This window comes from Macrobrachium nipponense, chromosome 16 (assembly GCF_015104395.2).
Source record: "Macrobrachium nipponense isolate FS-2020 chromosome 16, ASM1510439v2, whole genome shotgun sequence".
NCBI classification, from domain to species: Eukaryota; Metazoa; Arthropoda; class Malacostraca; order Decapoda; family Palaemonidae; genus Macrobrachium; species Macrobrachium nipponense.
In genome coordinates this window covers 90,868,148-90,875,647 of record NC_087209.1, presented here as the reverse complement: position 1 = coordinate 90,875,647, position 7,500 = coordinate 90,868,148, and positions in this window count along the sequence as shown.

Below are 7,500 nucleotides of genomic sequence, written 5' to 3'. Positions count from 1 at the left end.
TAAATAATAAAGTTGGTTGAATTATGTGAATCTAAAAACGTCTTTTCATTCGGTGAATAATATTATTTAAAAAAAAAAAAAATTGGGTGCAGTACATGGAATATTTTGAAAACTACAATTATAAATGTAATAATGTGGATGAGATATGTAGATGATATCCTAACATTATGAGATAATTGGTAGGGCAGTTTCAAAATTAAATGTATTAGTGCCCAGCATCAAATTTAAAGTTGAATGGGAAAAAGACAACAAGATTCCTTTTCTTGATGTTTTAATAATTAGAGACACGACAGAGTACAAATTTACCATACACAGAAAACCAACATTTTCATTTTCAAACATTCATTTTTTTGTTATCATGACTCTTCTATCAAAATTGGGGTTGCCAGCAACTTATTCTTCAGCAACTGTCATCTTTGTCGAAAAAAACAATTTATAAGCGAACTCAATCTTCTACTGCCCCCTCAAAACAAGACCAGAGAGATACCTGAAAATAAAATAAAGATAAAATCCCAACACCTGGGTAGGTTTCAGACATTGACACAGACACTCGGAAACTATAACCCTTGTGTTTTTACCTATGCAAAGATCTTAGCCAAAATCCCTGAATAACGTCCAACAAAAGCTCATCCACAAAGACGCAGGAGTATATGAAATCCCTTGCCTTGATTTCGATCAATTTTACACTGGCTTTACAGGAAAATCACTCCCCAACATAAACGGTCAGTTATTTATGGACAACAGAGCTCAGCTATTTTTAACCACATAAATAACCATTACCACCGAATAAACTGGAATTTGTCACATATAATTTATAGCAGTAATTATCAGTTCAACAGGCATATGGGTATATTCAGATTAGATTAAAAAAATAAAAAAAAAAAAACATTGAATATCGAAAATAGTGGGTGGGATGCAGATATTAGAGATAAAATTAGCGATAAAGAAGATTAAAGAAAGAAATTGTCAGCGGGGGGGGGGGGGACTTAACAGAATGATTTGTGACCTCTTGGTATAAATGCCGCTTTTCTGTAACTTTTCTCATTCATCCCCTACCTAAAGAGAGACACAGTTCGGTCTCATAAAATATAGTATTTACTCTCTACATTTTGGCGATTTTACGGCCCCTTTTATTATATATATATAATATATATATATATATATATATATATATATATATATATATATATATATATATATATATATAATGTGTGTGTGTGCGTGTGTGTGTATGTATGTGTATGATTATGTGCGTGGCATTTATGTGTGTTTTCTGTATATATGTGTATTAGTTCCCAAATGAAGTTCGATCCACTTACGTTATGATAATTATTCTCAGGACGCAACGCTAAGCAAAGTAATTAGAGCTCATTATGGAAGTAAGTCCCGTAGGAAATACGTTGTATTCGCTTGCATAATATATTGCCATCAACTAAAGAGGAACTCTGCAAAAATCCTATTACCTTTCTGAATTTACCAAAAGGAAAAAAATAAGAAATTCATAAATATGGGTAATAGTTAAGGATTATATCGTCCGGTACGGATATTTACAAAATATAACGTTTACAGTAATCCGTTCCTGTTTGATGTATATATATATATATATATATATATATATATATATATATATATATATATATATATATATATATCTATATATATATATATATATATATATATATATATAGATATATATATATATATATATATATATATATATATATATATATATATATAATATATATATATATATATATATATATATATATATATATATATGTGTGTGTGTGTGTGTGTGTGTGTGTGTGTGTGTGTGTGTGTGTATTTATAATATATATATATATATATATATATATATATATATATATATATATATATATATATATATATATATACATATATATATATATATATATATATAACTAGTATATATATATATATATATATATATATATATAAACATGTGAGTTGGCAAATGTTTGGTTTTCACAGATTTGCTCTGAAAATATACGTATAAAGAATCTTTACAAACGCTCCCATTGTAACTTTTCGATAACGACACTCTTCTTAAACTACATGATTACATCAAACTTTATTTGCTCATGAAATCTGCATAAGTTGAAGACTTTTATAAGTAAATCTTAGTTTATTTATATTCCCCGTTAAGCAAACTCATGTAAGAGCTACTCTCCGTTGGCTGTTGATGAGCAGCAGGCTTCTGTCATTTACGTTATCAAGTTAAACAAAAAAAAGGAATCCCTTTGCCCTTCTAGTTTTCTGTAAAAGAAAACTATTGAGATGCTTTGTCCATCAGCACTTTTCTGGCCACCCTCAGATCTATAAAACTACTCAGGCTAGAGGGCTGCAATTGATATGTTTGATCATCCATCCTCCAATCATCAAGCATACCAAATTGCAGCCCTATAGCCCATAGTTTTGATCTTAGTTTAAGGGTAAAATCAGCATGATCGTGCGTCTGGCCATCGCTATGTTTCAACAAACATCCTCACCAGCGGGTCGTGGTTAAAGTATCATGGGCCGAGGATGAGAGTTTATAGGCCCTGGCTGAGAGTTTCATACAGCATTACACTTTGTACAGAAAACGTTCTTCGGCGCATTTTTTCTTACTTCTTGGGAAGTTTACAACTGTCTCCGGTCTAGTGAGTGGGTTTATGTAACTGAATTACATTTGTTACTCCTTTTGACAATTTCAAAGCGCAGCGAGGAACGGGAATTCCAAGCTGCCATCATGAAATTCCAATAATTATTGGACAGTATGGCAATCCGGAATGAAGCTAGACAAAGAGAGATTCCAGTATTTTTTGTGTATAATCACATGTATCCGCGTAATACATTATAGATCGATTTACCTTAAGCAAAATCTTTTCCTTAATAAGGGTCAAATTATCATCTGTAACATGAATGATTTGGTTAGTGAACGGAAAAAAGTTACGAAGCATTCATATTTTCCCTTTTGAGCGACTCGTGTTATATATGACTCTGGAGTTTAAAGGGATCAGCGGTCTGGCGTATTACCGATAACCTGAACATGCACACAGACACACTAACGCCTGCGAAAATGAGTCTTAGGCAGCAACATGTTACCACGAGATATAATATACAAGTATGTTATAATCACGCATTTGTGAAACGAATCTCTATCTCCTAACTGTTTTTTCTTGCATATCTATTACTGTGCTTATATTTGTCTCTCCAGGGCTTAACGACAAACAATTTCACTTTACCACTGATTAGATCTACTTGTTGAATCCGTCATCCAGTCAAAAGCGGCTCCACTCTCTCTCTCTCTCTCTCTCTTCTCTCTCTCTCTCTCTCTCTCTCTTTACTTCTCAAGTTTCATTCTTTCCCTCGTGGGATAATAGGAATGAGCAATCACGTCTGTGAAATACGAAATCAGAATATAAATGCTATTCCTTTCTATTGGGCTCATCTTCAGTAAGAAGCGCCAATTAGAATTACAAATTATGAACTTAATTAGAATCTATTCGCAGCCTTCCACTAAAAAAATCGATTATAACATTATCATAATGAAAAACCTAAAATGAGATGTGTTGGCTCACTCAGTCTTTTCATTAAAAGGCTCCAGTTTTAGACCTACTTATCTTGCTATATTAGTTGGTGATGTTAATTCATGTTTTAAAATTACATAAGAGAGAGTGCGTATGTGTGTGTGAACACGCTCGTTAGTGCCAGTGTGTGTATGTGTACCATCAGAATTCTTTAAGAAAGAATGGACTTATGTTGATGTAATAGAAACCATCTCTCCTACTTAGAAAGACTTATATTTCCAGTTTAAATTCCACTCCATACGCTACGTATCCGTGGATTCCTTTTCATATTCAAAGATTATGAAAGTAATTCTTTAATCTTTACAATCACCATTTAAAGATAAACAGTGAACCAGTACATTATCAGAACAAATGGGAACTGGTGGACACAAACATCCAAGGGTAAATATATTAGAGTAATAGCTGACCAACCCAGCGGTGCCAGTTACATTGCCCAGCATTTTTGACATTTTATATTTCACCACTTCTCAACCTCCCCCCAATTCCTATAGGGGCTGAACTTGGACTTGAATGACACTGGGAGTATCTCTATTCATCCTGGTGACCTCGAAAAACTATGTGTCATTTTTGACATTTTGTTTTTCATCCCCCCCCTCCCACACCTTACCCCCTTTTTCCTATCAGGCTGAACTTGGACATAAAGGGCTTCAGTGGTTTTGCTATTCCTCTCAGTAACCTCAAAAATATGGATTAGATACTAATATGTATAGTTTTCGGTTATTTTTATATCACCATGTTTCCACCTCTTCTATACCCCACCTCCTATCAGGGCTGAACTTCGACTTAAAGGACATCGTGGGTGGTCACTACTCATCTCAGCTGCCTCTAAAATTATGGATTAGGCTCTAATTTCTGTCCTTTATGGCTATTTCGACATGTCACCCCTTTCTCGCTCCAAAGACTTGTACTAATTTAAAGGGAAAGGGCATTGGGAGTGTCACTATTCATCTCAGCAACCTCGAAAACTATGGATTAGACTCTAATATCTGTTGCTTTCAGTTATTTTTATTTGTCACCCCTTCCCACCCCCTTCTCACCCACTCCCTATTGGGGCTGAACTTGGACTAATAGGGCATTGGGAGTGTAACCATTCATCTGAGCGTCCTCACAACCTATAGATTAGACACTAATATCTGTCGTTTTCAGTCAATTTTATATTACACCCCCATTCCACAACCCCTCTTTGGTGCCAGTGATATCTTACCCCCACAGTATTATAGTCGATGGAATAGTCATATGTATACAAGTTTGGTAGAAATTACTCAATCTGGTTCAGAGTGTATGTGGCATATGCCCACACACATAGTACATTGTCCATATATTTATATATAATATATATATATATATATATATATATATATATATATATATATATATATATATATATATATATAGATAGATAGATAGAGTAGTTGTAATCCAAAGATCAAAGGTCAAAATCCAATTTCCTTCATTTTGTGTTTATGGCTTGTGAGCTAAGGTGGGCAGAGGAACAATGTTTTTCACTATAAGGTGTTGTTTGTAACTGTATTTGTGTATGTCTTTGAAACTGTATGCTTCTTTACCTATCCTGTGGTCTCAGATCCGAATACTCTTTAATGTCGTAGAGAAATGTATTGTGTGTATATATCTAACCACCCTTTTATTAAAAAGTACACCTGTTGTCAATGGTGCCCTCAGTTTGCAAACATGTCATGAGGCTATTAAGATCACGTAAGTATAAAAATATACTATTTATTACCCAAAGCAGATGAATATAGAATAGAAAACAATTATTAATAAGTCATAGTGACAAAAACCCAAATCTGCCCATAAAGAAAACTAGTAACTTATCACTCTACCCTCCTTACTAAGAATTCACTCCCAGACCCAAAATGTCGATAAGTTCATTGTTTTAGTCAGGTTAGAGAATCCCGTCTCTAGTACCATGGAATAGAACCCATCTGTAATAAAGATAACAATGTTAAAGGATACACTTCACACATCACTCTCTTCAAAGTAATTAAGTAAAAGAAGTATTCACAATTCTCTCTTTTCAAAGGTAACGGTTTTCTAAGTCTTACAAAAATATGTGCCATACCTTTACGATGTGGGGGTTTTCTCTCCCGACACCTGACGTGTACCACGACTTTGCTTCTCACCAAAAGGAATGTGACTTTCGCAAGTGCCCTGGTCTATTAGACCGTAACATCCGCACATGCTTGACGACAAGACGAGCGGTCCTTCACTCAAGAAAGCTGCCCTACAGCTCAGCCTGTCTCCAAGCAAGACATGATAATGTGGATTCACTAGCATTACACACTTGTAAGATATATATATATATATATATATATATATATATATATATATATATATATATGTATATATATATATATATATATATAAATAATATATATATATATATATATATATATATATATATATATATATATATATATATATATATATAGATATATATATATATATATATATATATATATATATATATATATATATATATATATATATATATATATATATATATATATATTATATATAAATATATATATATATATATATATATATATATACTATATATATATATATATATATATATATATAAATATATATATATTTTTATATATATATATATATATATATATATATATATATATATATATTTATATATATATATATATATATATATATATATATATATATATATATATATATATATATATATATATATATATTATATATATATATATATATGTGTGTGTGTGTGTGTGTGTGTGTGTGTGTGGTGTATATAATACATTTGTCTGCATATGTTTTAAAAATGATGGAAGCGTGTTTCATTCTACAACATTAAAGAGTATTTGGATGGAAGACCACAGGTGTTATTGTATGGTGTCCATAAAGTCCCAGTACCATTAGAAGTATTTATTGCTCAGAAACCATATAATATAGAGTATTGCAGTTTTTTGTAGAATGTTCTACATTTCCTCAAGTTTACATTCATGCAATACTTTCCTCAAGTTCCCTACAACCCCTGTTGTTTCCCCTTCTTGACATGATTGGTTCTGGCACCTTTACTTAGGCCTATAAGCCAATCAGTGCCAGAATAAGTAAAGCTAAACTCCAACGAACTTTTTGGGGTTGCTGAGGGGGCGAAAACTTTCTTCTAAGCCTGAGAGAAGATGAGCGTTGGCCTACTCATGGCGTCCTGTGAGGAGTACAAGTCCTCTAGAATGGCTTATATATATAAACATTATGCTATAAATGTTATTCAATGTCCAGTTCACTCTGTCTTATCATTGATGGTCAAGCCGTTGCACAAGCCTTTGGTGATCTGGCAGACATATACTTCATTACTTGCTGAAATCAGGTGCTAAATTATCAGCAGATAGACATTGTCTTTGTCATCTATAAAGAGGAGACAATTACCAAATCAGCAAGACCAATCAGACGACTGTTGAGGGTCGTGATGTTCCTCTTCCCCAAAAACTGGACCAATTTCTTTTTCTGCCAGAGGACAAAGCAGATCTAGCAGATCTCTTGTCAGGGCACTGTGTTTCCAAGCTCCAATGGATAAAAAGGTTGTAGTTGGCGTGGAATTCAGAGATGAACGCGAGGTCAGGTCATCTGAGAAGACAACCGATTTGTCTTCTCTGAGATCTACCAATGAAGAGGTAGACTGAGGCTTGTGTTGTATGCTGTACAATGGAAGTTCAATAGTGTTGTGTCTCAAGGGACACCATGTTCTCCCACTTTCTTGTTTCCCATTTCCTCGTGTTCAGTGTGAAAACCTCTGGTTGATGTGCAGCACACAAAAGAAACTGCAATACATTCCAGTTGAAGTAGTTTTCTGCAATCTCCCAAATGACTCAGCACAACACTCTTGCCATTCTATGCACTGACTGGGTGTGAT